The sequence below is a fragment of the Malus sylvestris genome, chromosome 11, assembly GCF_916048215.2.
Source record: "Malus sylvestris chromosome 11, drMalSylv7.2, whole genome shotgun sequence".
Lineage (NCBI taxonomy): Eukaryota > Viridiplantae > Streptophyta > Magnoliopsida > Rosales > Rosaceae > Malus > Malus sylvestris.
In genome coordinates, this window is record NC_062270.1 from 12,695,974 (window position 1) to 12,717,529 (window position 21,556).

Consider the following 21,556-nt stretch of genomic DNA (forward strand, 5'->3'; position numbering starts at 1 on the left):
ACTAAAGATTGGTTCCAAAAATATTTTCACCAAAAGCGCTTAGTCATTTTAAAAGGATATCCAAACAAGCACTTACACTTCTTAAAACAAAGATCGACGATTTCAGGGAAATGTTTTCCGCACTCAAGATTGCTCCTGCGTTCCTCCTTGATTGTTCTTAGGAAATGTTTTCCGTACTCACGTTTGCTCACATTGCATACTCCCACGGGTCGGAAGGCGGCGGGGAAGGGGTTCCGAAAGAAACGAATATCGGGCTCTCCCGGCAGTCGTATTAGTGCTTATTTAGGCGGGGAAGGGTTCGGAAAGAAACGAAGATCGGGCTTACCTAAATCAGTCGAACAATACTTCCGTGAAGAAGAATTCACTATGTTGGAGCAGTTCCCGTTAGCTTGGCACTCTCTGAGTGTCTCCGTGGGGTTTTAGTATTGTGCTCCTTCTGCGTTCCTCTTTGTTTGTTCCTAGATCTTCTTTTGTTCGAACAAAAGAGTAGCGTTTTTGTTCCTGGATCCTCTGCTATTCGAACAAAAGAGGAGCATCAAGTGGAGGAAAAGAGAGCGGAAATTATTTTTCCTAGTTTTCGAGGCCAAGTAAACTGTTCGATGCTTTTAGAGGCATATAACACTTGCAAGTTGCAAATCCCTATTGTTTGTTAGTTTTCCGCATTTGTTCTTTTGGTTCCAAAAGCGAGATGCTACCCCGTTGGGAATTTTATTGCTATGTTTGGGGTGAGAGACTTTCTAAATTTCATAAGACTGAAACCGAGTTAATACGAAAAATGTTAAGAGGATAAGAAATGACTTTCATTAGTATTAAAAAGGCATGTGAGAGATTTGCAAATTTCGCTGACATGCCTTCGCAATGCTCGTGCCGAGGGTTTCTAATACAATCTCTCTGCATTTTGTAATACATTTCTTCTTGACTTACCTAAAAATCTCTCACCCCAAACACAACCTGTAGGACCAGGTAGGACTTATTCTCAGATCCAATCATGATGTTGGGGCAGTGAATGAGCAATCGTACTTTAGTGTTATGTTTGGTTGAAGGATTTCGGGTATCAAGTAATTTCAATTAGGATAATGCTTGTGACCCACTCATGAGAGACTTCCTTCCCTACTTGCAATTAACGACTTTATCGTCTGAACATTATAATCGGAATCGTTCATTCTCTTTGTCAACATCTGAAGGTCATATCTGTAAAAAAATCTTTCAACTTCGAAATCGTGCAGTCATCCATATGTGTTAAACTACTCAACATATTTAGTAACAAGTAGCATCCTTATAACGAACCGTCCATTTGTTTCATGCATATGAACGGTTCCAGTTCCGTGGGGCCCTCCCAGATTCCAAAACCCTCTGGCCTAGCCCTCGGTTGGAGACGGCTTTCGGGCTATTTTCGACCATCTGGTCCTCTGGACCCTTAGGTCGGAGATGGCCTTAGATCTTGGCATTCAGACCACCTTATCCTTCTGGCTAGACTCAAAAAATCCCCCATGCCCCACCACCTTCTGATTTGAGTCCCACCACTACCCCACATCTAGAATCCACCCCCTCTCACACCAATATTCCACCCTATGCGCCGCACAGAAGACCCTCTCCACCCAATCAAATGTATGCCGATAGGCAACTACCCCTAACGATGGAGAGCCCCTAGGAACACCAAGGAGTCCTATCGTCACCACAATTGGAAAATAAATCCAAAGTTTTTATTTAGTTTTTATCAATGAGGACGGAGTGACTTGAACCTAGTGAAGAGAATCGCTAATAGACTAAAAACTAGTAAACCAATTATTATGAGTTCAAGTTTAAAGGGTAAAAATAGAAAGAAATAAAATCAAACGATGAAACAAACCCATTAAAATTCTTGTTACATATCAGAATGATAATGTTATTTAACACATTTATACCACATTATGTGATCCATGAAATATATAACTTGTTTTTTGTTTTTTTTTTTTGGATTGAAAGTTGACAACTTGATGTTGAATCCCTACCGTTGCAAATACTTTAAAATATGCGATGATTCTACAGTTGAGAAAGAAAACACGTATAAATTGAACGGTGGTATGCATGCGACTTACAACTGTCATGCACATTGCAAATTTGCAATTGATAAGTGCTTCTTCTTTTTGTAACAAAAGCAGCAATATCTAGGTTCTGAATTGCTGAAATAGAATCTGCTTTTTTTCTCAAAATTATATGCACATCACTCCCACAAATCGTTGTCTGCTTTTATAAAATAATTTTTGGGGAATTTGGAATTTGGATGTGATTTAAACATCATCGGCTTTGTATGATCCATGATGCATATCCCACACCACCACCAGCTGGTAAATTGATAGATGAAGGACTCGAGCTTCCTTTTTCTTTCCTTTTTTCGCTATCGAGCTTGCAACCCTGAAACATGCATGATATGATCACATTATTGCTTTTTAATTTTTTTTTTTTTAACAAACGATAGTATCTACATTAAAAGGATGGAGAAGTGTGCTAAACATTACAATGAGTTTGTCATAATAATGTAGTTCAACTTTGCTGTCTGAATAAGATATTTTATTTCAAACAAAAAAAGGAAAGAAATGGGACATTATAAGTAAATAATGTTTCTTGGCGGAAAAAAGAAAACATATAAGTTGTCGGTTATTTTATGTATCTTCGAGGTTCATTAATTTGGTAAGTGGGTTCTGAGGAAATTGGCATGTGAAACTATTATCGTGTTTAGTAAAATTAGTAATGAGATTATGCAAGAAATTTATACCGGTAAATCACATTTGTACTATTTTTCTAATAGTAATAGTAGCATCAATACAATTAAGTTTTCTCTTTATGAAAAATACAATACAAATGTGATCTACGGAAAGGGATCCTCTACGGATCTATTTTGTGGGGATCCTAGGGATCCCCACATCCTAGCCGATGGATCCCCACATCCTAGCCGTTCATCGTATATCGTGTGGTCAATTTTCGTCAGATACTATTTGTGTTTAATTTTAAATAAAAAAAATTAAATGATTTCTGACCATTTGATACCCGATGAATGGTTAAGATGTGGGAATCCCTATGATCCCCACAAAGTGGATCCGGATGGGATCCAATTCCGTGATCTACCAAACGCAATTTCCCTGAGATTTTCCATTTTATTGTCCACTATTTCCTTTCCTTTGTCACATTTTCCCTTAAATGTACTAAGTTTTAATTTTCTATATAGTTTCTATTTTGGTGTAGTTGATCACTTTCACCCATTAATATTGTTTGTTTATTTTACACGTTGAAAATTTAAACTACTCTAATTTAGATAGAAAGGGATCAAAATTTTAAGTGTAAAAAGATGATCACATTGCTCTAACCAATTGGCGTAACCCACATTGCATTGCTTTTTTTTTTTTTGGGTTGGATGTGTTCATTTCGTTATGAATGAGAGGGGTATTGATGTCTTGAAAGGGATTTAACAAAAAATTTGAAAAGTCGTTTTTATTTGACTTGATTCCTTTTAGCAATTTCTATCAGCTACCTACTTCTTCGGTCCTCGCCTAATCGGAGCTTTCCTTTTTTTAATAACGATGTGACATCATTTTATCATGTGAACGTCTTAGTCTTAATTTTTTTTTTATCATTTAAAGATTATCTTTAGAAAATTCATTCGATTTGAGATTATTTTTTCATCCATATGAATCAAACAAATTGACGATACACAGTTGCGGAGCCAGATATTTTTCAATGGGGGGTCAATTTTACATGAGTATAAGATCCATTTTTTTATACAACAATATTTTATTTTACACAACGAGATGAGGGATTTGACTAAGTCACACAATGAGAGTCTCACTTTCAACTAAAAATGATCAATGCTAAAACAATTGAACTGTTAAAAAAAAAAAGTACACATCCACAAACACTATATATCTTAAATACTAATATATAATCTCTGATTCATTCTAATTGTAAAATATCTCAATTTTTTTAGTGTTGCACTATTTCTCATAACTGTTTATAATAAATTCAATATATATGTGTAGTAGGATAATTATCATTCCAAAAGTTATTATATATAGACTTTTCTTGACCTACTTTAACTAAAAGCCAAAACGGTATTAGTAAGGAATTCAATAATTATCAGCACCAGAAGGGTCAAAGCTGAACAAACTTAGCCGAAGAGTTGGCACGCCCCGCATTCACCGAAGGACGTAGTTAGCTTATAGATTACTCGGCCCGCGCGCCACGTAGGCTTGGTAGTTTCTAGGGTCAACATTTTGGCACGCCCAGTGGGACCCAGTGCTAAACTACGAAGTTCATGCCAATTGAAACACGATCGGTAAAAAAGAAAACAACTATGGGAAAGTCGACAGCCGATCTACCAAATCAGAACATAGGACACCATGTGCCACAAGCGCAGAATCCCATCAGTGCCGTGACACCTGAGTCCACGAGCGCAACTCGCCGAGAAAGGGAAGTTAATCTCGGCGGTCAGGTTCGCAATCTTGAAATTCCCGACAGGAACACTTGCGTTCTCAATGAAGGAGTAATAGAAGATTGTGATGAAGATGGTGGCGAAGGATCCGATCCACCCACAAGGTCGTTTCTTCGGAAACGGCTTGACGAGCAATCTCGGACGGTTGAACAGACATTGAGTCGAGGACTCGATAAGCTTCATGACGTGATACGCAATTCCAGTGAAGCACAAACCAGACTACTTGAAATACTGGTTAGTAAGGTCAGCGATGGTAGAACTTTCGATCTGGCCCAGCATTTGCCGCCGAGGAATAATCTATTATCAAGTGCACTGGCCGAGCCAATTCCTGCTCGGCTCAGGCCACTTCAATTGGAAAAAGGAGGAGGGTCGAATAGTAGGTCAGACGGATCTGACCAGAGAGTGGAAGTAACACCCGTCGATATGACCGAAGTTCAACAGATTATCGATTCGGCCATGAAGAAAGGGCCGAAGTTCCCTAAGTTCATACACCCGTATCCAGCTTACGTAGAACAGGTCGAATACCCTAGAGGTTTCAAGATCCCGGATTTTAGCCTTTTTGCCAGAGAATCATCCTTATCCTCGTTAGAACATGTAGCTCGCTTCACCGCACAATGCGGAGACGTTAATAGTGACTTTCACAAGCTGTGACTTTTCAATTTTTCGTTGACCGGCTCAGCTTTTGCTTGGTATATTAACCTCCCACCGAACTCCGTCCAAAGTTGGGAAGAGTTGGTTGAGAAATTTCATGAGCAGTTTTATCGGCCGGGAATGGAAATGTCAGTATCCTCACTAGCAATGATGGCTCAGGCATCCGACGAGTCGCCAATGGATTATCTTACTAGATTCAAATCAGCCAGGAATTGGTGCCGAGTACCTCTCCCCGAAGTTGAATTCGTCAGACTCGCTCTGAACGGTCTTGACGTCGAGTACAAAAAGAATTTCTTGGGGGCAAACTTTCGGGATATGTACGAGTTAGCCCAACATGTCGAGCAGTATGATTATTTGCTCCGCGAGGAAAAGATTTCGAAAGCTCCATCTTGGGGGACGATTTACAAGAATCCTGCTGTCAATTATGCATCAACCGAGGATGAATGCGTTAGTGTGGATGCAGCTGAAATAGTGATAGATAAGCCATACGTTTGCAAGGCACTGACTCAAGTTGACTCTAAGGAAGTCAAAATTCGCTCGGCTACTGAAGGAGCACTGAAACCGTCGAAAGTTTATACTTTTGATATTACAAAGGCCGATGCAATTTTTGATCAACTGTTATCAGCAAGGATCATCAAACTTCGGCCTGGCACAACATTCCCAAGGCTGAAGAGCTTAAAGGAAAGATATATTGCAAATACCACAATTCAAGCAAACACACGACAAACAATTGCGTCGTGTTTCGAGACAACGTCCAAAGCTAGATTGATAATGGCAAACTGAAATTTCCAGAGAAGAAGATGAGTGTTGATACTGATCCGTTCCCCACGGCAACAGTAAATATGGTCGATGCGTGCCTACCTAAAGACAAAGGGAAAGGGAAGGCCGAAGATGTTGCGACGTAATGCTTTCGGAATCAGAATTCTCGGCCACGTTTCATGGCCGATTTTCATTCAAACAAACCACCTACAGCTTTAACGGGACCCGCTATTGTCAAACCTATGATGGATTATACCACCGATGAAGACAGTGGGACATCAGTTTTGTGCAGTAAATGTAGAGCAAAGGTCGGCAGTAAGCCAGAGGAGAAGCCCTCTTCGCTTATAACGGAACGACCTACGGCCGCAACCCAGCAAAAAGTTGCCAACGTAGGCCAACATCAAAGGGTTTTTTATAGGCTTGGTCCTAAAGTGAGGATGGAAGAGGCACCCTCAGTCAGGCGGCGCCTTGATTTTGATACTTCATTTTATGACGAGGACTACTATAAACGTAATTCTAGCAGTTCAGAATCATCGCGGAGCCAAAAAACTTTCAAACCTCCCAAACCTAGCGATCAACGTTGGTATACATATCATTCTTCGAAAGGCGTCTACACCGCACTGTCCAAATCCCAGAAACGCCGGCACCAAAGGATAGATTGCATGGCCCACCGACAAGCGGCCCAAGAAACTTCGGTCCCTCAATGGCGGCCGAAGGACACAATTGTTACTGATGATGAACGACCACCTCCAGCTATTATGACAGAGTTGGTTCAAGGGAAACGGCTGGTCAACCGAGATGTCGAAACCACATTCGAAGAGGCTGATAAATGGATCAAACTTCTTCTTCGGCCGGGGGAGATGAAGGCACGCCTCAAGCATTTCAGGCAAGAGGCCGAAAGCAAATTAGCCTCGCCAGCCATACAAGAACCTTTGATCAAAATTCGACGGAATTTGCACCCACCGTTCCTCGGGGAGGCTTTGGAATACATGCGAGAATTCCATAAGAAACATTCGGCCAATGATCTGTATGGTTTGCCGAAGGCATGTCAGGATACAATTGATCTAGTCCTGACTTGTCCTGATGCCGAGCAAATCATTCAGAAGACCTCAGACCCAGGATTGAAAGCAAGGTTCCAGCACATACGAGAAGCTCGTGTCCTTGGATTTGAAGTCGACCCATACACTGATATCGATGCAGCCGACCTTCCTTTCTCAATGGATGACCTTCAGTATTTACGATATCACTTCGAAGTATTTTCGGCTGTTTCTCTCTTCGGCCTTACGACCGATGAAATAGCACGTGTTGCGCGATTGGATGCTTATCTCGACACCAGGGATGCCCGGATACACTACCAGGAGCAGGCTCGAATCTTGACCCCAAGCACACTGTCGACCTCAACCTCACTTGAGGCAATCACGCAGAACCAACAAGCTGTCGAAGCAGCACTGCAGGATCAAACCATTGAAGAAGGAGCAGAAGAGTCTCTTTGTCCAACTCTGACAACAACGAAAGCCGTAGTCGCCGACCAGACGAGAAATGAGGCTAGCGAGGAGGATCCTAACCCGATGGGCCCATCAGTCTTGGATAACATGGAAATCAGTATGGTCCATGTGTTACCCGCTGCTTTTCAATCCAGCACAGCTCAGCCGAATTTCCTCGATGGTGATGTAGTCGCCGAGGAAGCCGGCCATGTTGATTTTGTATCTGTTGCTGAAGTTGACTCTACAACAAAAGATGATAATATCAAAGCAGCTTTGGCCGAAATATTTCCTCGCTCACCATCGGCCAACCTCCATCATTTAAAGCCATTGTATGTGACGGCCCATATCGAGGGATATCCAGTTTCTAAAGTTTTTGTCGACTGTGGAGCTACCGTCAATATCATGCCCATGAACATCATGAAGGCTTTACGTCGCTCTAATGACGAACTTATTCCGTCAGGAATCACAATGAGTAGTTTCATCAATGACAAATCCCAAACCAAAGGTGTACTTCCGTTAACAGTAAATATTGTCGGTCGTATTCACATGATCGCTTTTTTCGTGGTTGATTCCAAGACCGAGTATAATGCACTACTCGGTCGAGACTGGATTCACCAAACCAGTTGTATTCCTTCCTCATTGTATCAAGTGCTCATTTTTTGGGATGGCAAATCGGTCACTGTTCACCCGGCCGATAGCCAACCCTTCGAAACTAACATGATCCAAGCACGGTATTATGATGACCACGTCGGCTACATTACTTTGCAAGGCTTCAATGATGAAGGACGGCCGACTCGGATTTCTGTTCAAAAAGCTATCGAGGTTGGCACCGAGACTGTCCACCAGGATTCGGCGAGACTCGGATTAGCCAACTTTCTCCCCGAAGCTGATGTTTGACACCGATCGGGAGGAACGTAGGGCCGCGGTTTCATCTACTATGGAACGACTGCTGGCCCATTGGTATACTATATCTAAACAACTAAATTCGGGCGTTAACCTCGTCGAGTTCCTTGCCGAATGAAATAATGGTCCTGTCTTATCTCTTGACAAAGTTCGAGCCGTCCCGGCCGAGCTCGAAGATCATCAGCCCCAAGTTAAGGACCTCCTGGAAGAGATTAATGTTGGGACGGCCGACGACCCACGACCTTTGTTTATTAGTGCTTTACTTCCCCAACAAATGAAGGACGAACTTCGTGCCTTGCTTACGTAGTTCAAAGATTGTTTTGCTTGGAGCTACCATGAAATGCCCGGCTTAGATCGTACTCTTGTCGAGCATGAATTACGTATTAAGCCCGGATGTAAACCTTTTAGGCAGCCACCTCGTCGATTCTCGACCGAAGTGCAACTCGACATCAAGGACGAACTGGTTCGACTTTTGAAAGCCGGGTTCATTCGGACAGCTCGATATGTGGAATGGTTGGCGAATATCGTTCCTGTCTTAAAGAAGAATGGTGCACTGCGCATCTGCATCGATTTCAGAAATCTGAATCTGGCAACTCCCAAAGATAAGTATACAATGCCGATTTCAGATCTGTTAATCGATGTCGCGGCGAATCATGCGATCTTATCCTTTATGGATGGACATGCCGGGTACAACTAAATTTTCATTGCCGAAGCCGATGTGCACAAAACTGATTTTCGCTGCCCGGGGGCACTCGGCACTTACGAATGGGTTGTTATGCCATTCGGCCTCAAAAATGCCGGCGCCACATACCAACGGGCAATGAACACCATATTTCATGATTTAATTGGAACCATCGTCGAAGTCTATATCGACGATGTTGTAATTAAATCCAAACAACGGCGAACTCATGTGGATGATCTCCGACAGGCTTTCCTTCGTATGCGCCAACACAATCTCAAAATGAATCCTGCTAAATGTGCATTCGGTGTGTCGGCCGGTAATTTTCTCGGTTTCCTGGTACATCACCGTGGGATTGAAGTGGACGAAAATAAAGCACGTGCAATCATCAGTGCTCCACCCCCGACTACGAAGAAACAGCTGCAGTCCTTACTCGGCAAGATAAATTTTCTCCGTCGATTTATAGTTAACTCGGCAGGAAAAATGAAAACGTTTTCGACGCTTTTGAAACTTAAGGACTCGGACACATTTGTGTGGACGGACGAGCATCAGGCGGCGTTTACCCAAATCAAAGTCTCCCTCACGACACCACCTGTCCTTGTTCCACCTCGATGCGGTAAACCTCTCAAACTATATATCTCGGCGGCTAAAGAGTCCATCGGCTGCCTCCTTGCCCAAGATAACGATGTCAGGCGAGAGCAGGCTATTTTTTACCTCAGTCGCAATCTTAATCAACCGGAGATCAATTATTCCGCCGTTGAGAAGCTCTGTCTTGCCGTGTTCTTCGCCGCCTCCAAGCTCCGGCATTACATGCTTTCGTCGGTCACACAAGTAATTGCCCAGACCGACGTTATCCGGTACATGCTTACCCGGCCAATCGTAAAAAGGAGAATTGGGAAGTGGACGATGGCGTTGTCCGAGTTTAGCTTGCAATATGTGCCCCAGAAAGCTGTCAAAGGCCAAGCATTGGCCGATTTCCTTGCTCACCACCCCTCCCCCTATGGTTTTGGGGACACTGATGTCGAAATCGGCATGGTTGAAACACGCGACAACTATTGGACGATGTATTTTGACGGGTCCAGTACTTCATCCTCGGCCGGTGTTGGAGTTGTCATTCAATCTCCTAATCACGATCGTTGGTATTTTTCGCTTAAGTTGGATTTTGACTGCACCAATAATCAGGCCGAATACGAAGCCCTTATCATCGGCCTTGGCCTCCTTCATGACTTGCGGGCCACCCGTGCCCTCGTCCTTGGCGACTCTGAGTTGGTGATTAACCAACTTAATGGGTCTTTCCGCTGCATGAGTTGTACCCTGGCACCCTACCACATGGTTGCCAGCTATTTGGCCGAGTCTTTCGACGGTATTACGTTCGAACATATTTCCCGGATCCATAATACCGACGCGGACGAGTTGGCTCAAATTACCTCTGGTGCACAACTCCTGGGGGGCAAGCTAGGCCGAGAAATACCGGTGTTACGACAACTATACCCGGCCTTGGTTAACCAGCAAATCCTCCGGCGCGACGATGTAATACGCACCCGAGTCATGTCTTTACCTTCGTTGCTAGACCGACAAGACACTGTAGAGGTTTGTACCGTCGAGGCAACACCAGATGATTGGAGAAAACCCATTATGCAGTACCTTGACAATCCCAATGGAAAACATAGTCGCAAGACACGAGTTCATGCCACGAACTATGTCACGTACCAAAACGAGTTATACCAAAAATGGGAGGATGGATTGCTACTGCTATGCCTCGGCCCCCAAGAGGGTGCTCGGTCGATCACAGAAGTCCATGAAGGGGTTTGCGGAGCTCATCAATCCGGACGAAAAATGAGATGGCTACTTCGACGACACGGTTATTTTTTGCCAAGAATACTAAAGGATTGTATCGAGTTTGCACAAGGATGTGTACAGTGCCAAATCCACGGGCCGATACAAAGGGTCCCGGCCGAATCGTTGCATTCGGTCATTAAACCATGGCCGTTTAGAGGATGGGCCATGGACGTAATCGGCAAAATCACGCTATCCTCCGGAGCTGCCAAGCACGCATAGATAATAGTCGTAACCGATTACTTTACTAAGTGGGTCGAAGCAAAATCATATGCCGAGCTAACGTCTAAAGAAGTTTACGACTTCGTGGAGGAACACATTGTGACCAAATTTGGCGTACCAGAAACGATCATAACTGACAATGGAACAATCTTCACAGCCGAGAGGTTTAAAGAGTATACGGCAAATTTGAAAATCCGGCATTAACAGTCTACACCGTATTATCCACAAGCGAATGGGCAGGCCGAGGCAAGTAATAAAGTGTTGATCGGCATCCTCGAAAAGATAATAAAAGAAAGGCCTGACATGTGGCATTTGAAGTTAAACGAGGCATTATGGGCATATCGAACATCGCCCCGATCGGCGACTGCGACAACCCCGTACGCATTAACCTACGGGCACGATGCAATGTTACCAATCGAGTTAAGCATAAATTCGTTGCGATTAATTGAACAAAGTAGTTTGTTTAGCGCCGAATATAATCAGTCCATGAGACAGGAATTAGAAAATTTGGAAGAAGCGCGACTTGACGCTTATAACTTACTGGTGGCACAAAAACGGATTGCCGAGCGAGCCTATAATCAAAAGGTGCGTCAGAAAACATTCGGCGAGGGTGAATTGGTTTGGCAAACGATGTTACCCGTAGGACTAAAAGACCCTAGGTTCGGCAAGTGGTCGCCAAATTGGGAGGGGTCGTTTGTTGTGCATAAAGTATACGGGAAATGGGCGTATCACCTTAAAGACTGGACCGGTGTAGTTCACAGATTACCAATCAATGAGAAGTTTTTTAAGAAATACTATCCGGTCACATGGGAAATGCGGGAATAGAAAACCAGTTCATTCAGATTGATAAGCATGTACAAAATGAGTAAGTCGATCGGTTTACATTCAAATACATTTAAGGTGAAGAAGGTAGAAGAGTGCCGAGCAGGGCCTTCAGCTCCAACCACCGCACCTCGCCCATGATGACCTCGGCCTGCCGATTCTTCTTGTCCAGCTTCAACCGCTCGACCCGTTTTGTGTTCCCCGTATACTCGGTCAAACAAACCTTGCCGCCTGACTCGAAGTCCTTGGCAAACTCGGAGGTGATAGCCGACCGGCGTTTCGCCAATTCGGCTATTTGACGGTCAAGGTCGGCCAAGGCTTTTCCTTTAGCCTTTAGGGCGTCAATCTTCGGATGGAGAGTATCTTGAACGACCATGGCAGCCTGCAGGTCTTGTTCGGCCCTTTGAGCGCTCTCAAAAGTACTGAAAGTCTCTCGAACCCGCTCCAAGGCGGTTGACGCCCGAACGACAGCCTCGCGGTTCAGCTGACCGTCGGCTCCAAGGTCATTCAGACACGTACCCAGCACATCAAGACCCTTGCGCTCAAAGACTTGCGACGCCGAAAGCGACAAGACCTCTTGCAGCCGAGTCAGAGCAGTTAAATCAGCAATATCGGTTATGGCGGCCGAAGGACCAGACCCCCCGGTGGTGCTAGACAAAAGAGCTTTAAATTCGACCTCCCACGAAGCATGCACACACAAACCAGGTTAAGCTCAAAAGAAGTCATAAAAAGATAGCAAGAAGGTTTCGTTTCTTTTAACCTGCCGAGAGGAGACCTCGGCCATGTCTCTAGGATCGTTGCTCGAACCTACAGAACTTAATGGCCGAGCCCAGTGTCTTAGACTGCTTCTCAGTTCACGCGGCCGATGGAGGTTATCTACGTTCGATGGCCACTGAGGTGGCCAAGAAATATAGATAACGCCCTTCGGCGCATAGGATTTTTGATGAAAAGAGTGTATAGGCACCTGACATTTAGTACTTTCCTTGTTTAGAATTCTAAGGCAGAAAAGTAATCAAGGAAAGGCGGTAGAGGGCACTTACGAAGGCCGAAGCGGCTTCCTGGGAAGGAATATTGAGGTCCTGGTCCTGAGGATGAACGGGCGTTTCCGCCGTCGCCTCTGGCTCCTCAGCAGGTCGTTTGCCACGGTCAGTCGTGGAAGGGCCGACCGAGACAGCTGTTTTGAATGCAGGATTGAGATCCTGGTCCTGCGGAGGAGCAGGCGATTCCGCCGCTGCTGCTGGTTCCCCGACCGATCGTTTGCCACGGCAGGCCGTGGAAGGATCGACTGGAACGGTCGCCTTGGACGTAGGAAGAGGTCGACGGCGGGGATGAGGGCGACTCGCCAATGGAACTTCATCGCTCCCCTCGCTCTCTTCCAGAACGAGGATCGAAGGTTTTGGATGTGCGGGAGAAGCCCCCTCGATCGCAGGGACTGCCTTTTCTAGGACAGGCGCAACCTCGACCGATGGAGCTACAACTGGTGTCCCGACCTCAGAAACAGGCCGTGCTTGGACTGTTTCTGCGGCAGGAGTTGGCTGTTTCTCGACCAAGGTTTGGCCGATGGTGGGAGAAGAAGAAACACCGGGAGTCGTCGCCTCCGTAGTTTGACTGGAAATGACATGGATCTCCCGTGCTCATTTCTTTGCCAGCTTTTTGACCCGCTTGGCAGACGGCGGAGGTTCGATGACCGGCTCAGCCTCTTGACGAGGCCGTTTGCGCAGCACAGCAGTTTTGGCCCTCTTAACAACGACCGATTTCTTCTCAGCCACAGCTGCAGCGACTACCTCCACCTTTCTCAATGGCCGACTACCTGAGAAAGTAAAAGCTAATCAGCAAGGCAAATCAATGTGCAAAATTGAAAAAAAAAAAAAAAAAAGGTTACCTTGAGCTTGGTGGGCCGAGGCCTTCTTAGGCCGGTCACCGAAGAGTTTGTTCAACACGCCTTCGACCGGAGCACCAAAAAACTTCTGGGTATACTGTTCCCACCAGTCACCGAAGGTGTCAGTGCAAAGGGTTTCAGGGGTGGCCGGTCGAAGGAGGAAACTTTGGCATTGCTCTTGGAACTCCCTCTTGGCGATAGTGCATTGCTTCTCTGAGGAGCCCGGTTCGCGCCCACGGCTTAGGACGGTTCGAGAGGAGAGAAGGGGGACCGGGCAGCCTTGGAGGTAGCCAAGCTGTCGAGCAAGGAAATTAGGATGGTACACTTCCCAGCCCGCTCGTTTCCCATCACAACCGAGAGGAAGATCGCGAGTAAGCACGAACGACCCCCAGGACTGACGAAGGTCGGCATCTTCGTCCACGCCCCATAGTGATGTGGGTAGCTTGATTGAGGAGGGATATTCTCGACGACGGCATATCAAGAACTCCTCGTTGGAAAGGTCATCAAGGGCGAAAAAGTATCTGAATACTTCTTCGGCTTGGTGAGGGGGTGTTGGTCGGGAGGCCAGCTGAGGCCCAAGCGCTTCCGTTGGTGAGAAATCGACGATCGCCGGCCGAAGGGAGGCGAAATAAACTTGCACCCAGAGTTGAAAGACCCAGAGGGGACCGTTTTGGTATGGGTCGATCTTGTGAAGGGTCGTCTCAGCCAGGCAACGGAAGAGATGGGCCAGGATGTTAGGACTAAGTGCCAGGACGTGACCACTAGCCAGGGCCTCGACCACCGGCATGTTCTTGACCAAGCATTTGTTCGATTTGGTACAACAAATGTACTTGTTGTACCAATAGAAAATGAAAGCTTCATGTTCCCCTTCTCGCAGGGCCTCTTCTCCTCGGCTGGCAAAATGGAGATAGAGGGTGTTGTAATTGAAGAAGTTCTTGTGAAGTTTATGAACGTCTTCTTTTGAGGGGATGTGACCCTCACGGCTCAACCTTTCAGAAGCCCGTCGGTCGAAAAGCGTCTTCAAGTCAAGATTCGACGGGTACTCGGCGAGGGCAGCATCGATGGGAATTCCAGTTGCTGAAGTTCCCAAAATGGCGGTGACATCAAGAATGGTGGGGCCGATGGGACCAAGAGGGAGAACCATAGTGTTGGTGGCCGAACACCAGAAGCATAGGGCGGCTAGGAGAAGCTCCTTGTCGAGAACGACGTCCATAGACGAAATGAGGATGGCGTCGTAGATACCGAGGGCCTTCTATTGCTCACCGAAGAGCTTTTCCATTCGAACAACCCAAGCTGCCCAGGTTGTAGTCGTCGAAGGCCAAAAGCCTTGAGGTTTCGCCGCATCCCATCTTGACCATTCAAACCCTTGGAGCAAGGGTGATAGGCAATGCTCCTGGAGAAGTCCAGTAATGGCTGACGGTACTGCCGCTTTGAAAAGAGGACCCAAGATTTGGTGAGAAATGCTCATGTCACTTTCAAACCGTATGGTTTTGATTGAGCTTCGATCAAGAATCTTCTGACACTAATTACATTCCCTGGAAAGTTTAGAGATGAAGGAGGCCATTGTAGGAGGTTTAAAATGAACGGTGAAAAAGGGGTTTTTCTGGGTTGGGGGATTTGGAGACGAAGACCTGGAAAAAGAACTGCGCTGGAGAACAAGGGTAAGAAATTTCAGAGAGATTTTGAAGGCGTAAAGTATGAATGAGGGATTCTCAGTATTTATAGGATTTTGGAAAGAAGGGCAATCGTTCGAAATTCAAAACAAAGGGCAAAATCGACCGAAGGAATCGCTGATCATGATGAACATTTAGGAGATGCGGTTGAGAAGACTGAGAGTCTCAGGTTTTGGGGGCGCACGATTGCGTGTGATGGTGAGATTAATGGTGAAAGACGTTTCGACATCTGCACGATGACAAGTGACTCGCGGATTGAGGTAGAGTGGCTAGGTTCAGCCATAAGGTCATGATGGCACGACGGTTCAAGTAGCCGCACGCCTTAGACGTCATTATTAGGGATTGGTCGTGTTAGAAGACGCCACATGGCGAGTTGGTTAGCAAGATCAAGATCGTGCAATCGTGTTCAATAAATGCGCCTTGGAAATAGAGCACTAGGGTTCTGAGGATTACATTCACTTCTTCAAGGCCGAAACTCGACCAACGAATTCAGGCCGAGGACCTCAGAAGCGAGGGGGCAATGTTTGGGCCCAAAATAATAGTTTGGGCCAAGTATAGAATCATTCTCGGCCCGGACGGCCTTGCGACAAGAATACCGTGGATCGTTCAGTACGTGGGCCTCCAAACCTAGGTCGGCTAGGTCATAACGTAAGAAGTCGAGTCCTAATGCAATGAGGAGTCTCGGCAGGACTAATAACCCGGAAGCGAATCCGGCTCGGTTAGGGACTGGGTTCACAATCCTAGTGAAAATAGGATTGGTCGAGTTGGTGCTGATCAGGAGAAGAAGACCTAGTCCGAGTAGGGTTTTAACTCGATCTTGGGGGGAGCTGTTGCTATAAATAGAAGAGGCTGTGCATCATTCAAGCCCCCTGCAAATCAATACAAAACTGCCCTGCGCAAACTCTCAACAACTTGAGATTTTTTCTTTCTTTTTCGCTGACACATCTTCCGTTGGCATCAACAGCACTGTGGAAGCAACCGGTGATATCTTAAGTCGGCATAGATAGCTCTGTCACCGTAGAATCAGTCGATCTCGCAGTATCTTCCGTTGGCATCAACAGCACTGCGGTGAGAACGGTTGATTACCTATCCAAGTCTCGGTCGAAGAGGATTTCCGGATCCTTATTGATTGAGGTCATCTCATTAGCCTTCTCGGCGAAGTGAGGTGTTACGGTATATCGAGCTCGGCGCTTTGCTCGCCGAGTTATTTTATGATTGGATATTCCCAAATGGGATTTAGAGTTCGGCATTCGGTCGGCCGAACCACGTTCACCATTAAAACTTATATTTGCTTTGAGTATTTGTGCCCTTACACTCTGGTGTCGATTCAGCGTGAGTTTACTCTGACGAATAACATCACTGTGACTGAATCCGACGACGACGACTCGTGAACTTCGTAAGAATAGTAACCTTGTCTTCAAGTTCGAGAGCCCAAGAGGCCGAGACGTGTTCCTTTCTCGACCGCAATCGCAAGACGCAGAAGTCAGCCGCGCACCCAACGCAACATCAACAAATTTTTACTCCTCGGCCGAGCTCGGTCGAAGAGTTGGCACGCCCCGCATTCACCGAAGGACGTAGTTAGCTTATAGATTACTCGGCCTGCGCGCCACGTAGGCTTGGTAGTTTCTAGGGTCAACAGGTACATCATGAAGATGTTACTTGTTATCATAACAGTCGATTTGTTCGACATATATTGATGACTAAAATGTCTTAAAATTAAATAAATTTTTGTAAAGATGATTAAATAATGATACAAAGAATGAATGATTTCAATTATAACATTTATACGAAGAAATTATGTGAAGAAAGAATAACTCTTTACATATAAACATCAAAGTTTGTCATATTTTTCATAAGCAAAGAAGTAGGCCACATATCCAAGTAAGTCTCACCTTTCTTGAAAGGATTTTCCATTTTATACTCTTGGCCACTTATGTTGTATCTTTAAAATTGGACTTTTAAATAGGATAATGTTATGAAGACTAAAATTCTAAACTAAATGATGTGTCATTAATAAGAAATAAGCATGTTAATTAACACTGAAGTAATAATTTAATCATTAACAACAACATCATTTAATTTGCAAAATTTAATTTAAAAATTTAATCGCATTACCCTTTTAAGGGTAAAAATATTCAATGCAAGATTATCATAATGGACACCCATGTTTGATTTCTATTACTGCAAAAACCAAATGTAGGATGCATGTCATAGCGCGTCTCGAAACATTTAGTTTCGACGGTGTGAAATGATGATTTTACCCTTAGATGTCGAGATTGTGATGTGTGTGACATGCATTTGGGATGTAGACTATTATGTTGAGTTCCTAAGTTTTGGGCTCAAGTAAAAATTTAACTTTTGGGTTGTTTTGGTGGATGACCAAGTGAGGACACACACACACACACACAAAAAGCACCTCGTGCTCTCTCTCTCTCTCTCCTTCTCTCGGCCTTCCTACCATTTTCGTACAAAACGTACAGACGAACACCAAACTCACCTTACACACACAGATCGAGGGTTCAAAGGGCACCATTGTGTTCCTGAGGTTCATACGAGTTGAATGGTACCATTTTTAGGTAAGAACTTATTCGAAAACTCGTGAAAACCCTAACCCGATTTTTGTCACTATTCATGCAAACGTAAAATCGTGTGTTTTTGGGGATTTCAAGCTCACATGAAGCTTTAGGAGGTTTTCACGAAGCTCGGAGTGGTTTGTTAGAAGAAATTGGACGTCAAATCATTGAGAACGGCATATTTTAAGATTTTCCGGAATATCAAGGTTTTTTTTTACGGGTTTCTGGTGGTTTCAAGGCTCAACTCAGGTATGGTTTTGTTCGTCTTGGTGAGATCTTCAAAATGGTTCAAGTTTCATGAAGTTTGGTGTTAAAATGAGAGAGAAATTAGGGTTAAAAGCTTTTCCAGAAACCAACGAACAGTCGCCGGCGTTCGGTGACTCGTCAAGGAAGAAGAAACATATTTTGTCAGTTTTGATGGAATATGCTAATGACGTAAGGTAACACCGTTAGTTTTTAGATGGAATATCCTAGATTTTAATGAAATATTCTTGACGGCATTAACTGCCGCCGTCAGTGTGCCAGGCATGTGCCTGCGCGTGGGCAGCGCGTTTGGCCGTGCCTTGGCAGGAGCGTGAGGGGTCGAAAAAAATTTCTAAAAATATGGGGATGTTCGTGAGGTTGTGTAGATCACTTTGGTATATTCAAACATCCCATTTGAGCAATGTACGAGAAATTATTAGCTAGTTTTGGTTATGTGCTTTAAATTAACGTTTTTATAGTTGTTTCATATATAGGGGAGACTTATCCTGAGGATGAGCGCAATCAACGGCAACTCGGGGGCTATGACCCTTCGATATACCAGTGAGTGGGTTTTTGGTTTTCAGTATATACTTATATACTTGATATTTTCCTAGAAAATGCGTTTAAATGAAATTATGCCTTGAAATGCCATGCATATAAATTTATGTTCAGTATATGAATTAGTATATGATGCATAATATATCATTGTGGTGATGTGGACGCTCAGTAAGCCCAGGTGAGTTCATAAATTGTGAATGTGAATAACGGTTGTGATTAATTGAGAAGCATATAGCTCATAAACATGTACTCCGGTGTTAGTGATTTAGCCAAAGATATGACACATGCCTATTTTATAATGTCACCTCATGCACCATATGCTCACATTGGATCCAATTTAGGTGCACAGTCTTGTCGTACAGACCATCATAGGTGGTTCCAACTCGTAAGTGACTAGCGATTTATCGCCCAGCTATCATGAGAGCGAACTATTGAGCATAATTATATTACACTCAATCTTGTCATACAGACCCTTTTAGTGGTTCCGACTTGTGTGTAGTGTAGTGTCATATAGGTAATTGTAGTGACTCCGGCTAGATTGACTAATAAGCTATGAATTCAGCCGTACAGATTTCTACAGGGGTTCCGGCTAATATGTTATTTTTCATGAATTTATTCTTACCTGAGTTACTTATTCTATTTTATGTTTTGGCATGGCATATTTATGATTATAGTGATGTGAAACATGATTCGAATATATATAGATATATAGATGTATATATTTATATTCTATTTCAGGGAAAAATTATACATGTTTTACGGCAAGAGGTTAGAGCATTTGAAAGTTAAATGTGTTTTCAAAACCTTTGTTTTTGCCCACTCACGTTTTCTGTTTTGCGCTCCTCCAGGTTTTAGGTAGACTTGCTGTTGGTGGCATTCGAGGATCTCGGCGGTTCTGACAAATTATATATTTAGTAGGACATCTTCTGGTACTATATAACTAGTACTTGTCATACTGGACTGCACCTAGACTTCCTATGCTCTGATTAGGAATATTTACTCTTATATTTCACTCCTAACACTTTCTGTTTATTAGTGCACATTATTTAGCTTTCGGTTTTTATTAATTCGTATATTTCTTATCCTTATCGCTTCCGCACTATGCACATGGCTACGTCACTCTCATATGACGGCCAGCACGCCTTGATCTTTAGTTGGGTGTGTCAATGCATCTCCTTGTTTACATGTCCCATCATTGTCAAATACTACATTGAATGTTTTCCATTCACATGCCCTATCCATGTGTTGAGAATGAACGTTCTAAAGAGCTTATTCCACGAACCAAAATGGACCATTGTTGGCCACTATTTCCTTTCCTTTGTCCCATTTTCCTTTTAATGTACTATGTTTTCATTTTCTATATAGTTTCTCTTTTGCTGTGGTTGACCATTGTCGCATGTTAATATTGTTCGGTTATTTTACATTTCGAAATTTTTGTTTTAAACAAATGATATTTACACTAAGGGGAGTGAACTTAGCTTCACAATGGGCTAGCAATAATGTGGTTCAAATTCATCTTTAACGAAAATCGAACCTACGACCTCTCACTTACAAGTGAAAAAGAATATTATTAGACCGTAATACTAAAGCCATCTCTAACCGAGGGCTGGCCAGAGGGCTCGTTTTAGCCCTCTGGCCCTCCAAGATTCCCCAAGATATTAATATTTTAATGAACAGTACATGGACATATTTGCCTCCGTCTCCAACTGAGGGCCAGAGGGCTTGTTTTAGCCCTGTCACAAAAAACCGTCTCCAACCGAGAGCTAAAGGGCTATAGGGCCAAACATAATTTATTATGCAAAAGTACAAATTTTGTGAAATAGAAGTTATAGGAAAAAAAATGGAATTTAAAAAAAAATATGAAACAAATTTTGAAAAATATGAAATAAATTTTGTGAAATAGAAGTTATGGGAAAAAATAGAAGTTATATGAAAATTTTTGTAAATAAAAAAAATAATAATAATGTAAAAAAAAAATCAAATCAAATGCAACGGCTAGTAGCCGTTTCATTTGAATTTTAAAAAAAAAAATCCTGTCGGTTATAACAAAACTATAAAAAAAAATAGCCAGCCCGAGGCTGACTGGCTAGCCGAAAGCAACCAGCCATTTGGCCCTTTGAAATTCCGTGGGGCCCTCACAGATTCCCGAGTCCTCTGGCCTAGCTTTCGGTTGGAGATGGTTTTAGGGCTATTTTCGGCCCTCTGGCCCTCTGGACCCTTCGGTTGGAGATGGCCTAAGTATCCACATTTCAAAACTTTAAACTACTCTAATTTAAACAAAAAGAAATCAAAACTTCACAGTAAAAGGGTGGGCACATTCCTCTCACTAATTGGGCAGGCCACGGCATTGCTTTTTGTTGTTAGATACATGATGTGTTCATTTCGTTACGAAAGAGAGGGGTATTGATGTCTTTAACAAACAAATTTAAAATTTTAAAATGACTTTATTGCTTTTAGCAATTTCTATCAACTATTAGGCATACTTCGCGGGTCGTTGCCTAATTGGAGCTTTCCTTAATAACGATGTGACATATAAACATCCTAATCGAATATTTATTATTTGAAGATCATTTTTACAAAATTCACAAAATATGGTGACTATTTATTCATTTATATAGATCAAACAAATTAACAGTACATCATGTTATTTGTTAACATGATTATTGATTTGTTAGACAAATATGAATGACTAAAACGTCTCACAATTAAATGAGTTTTTTAAAATAATTAGATAATGATAAATAATGAATGATTTTGATTATAACATTTGTACGAAGAAATGATGTGAAAAAAGAACAACTCTTTACTT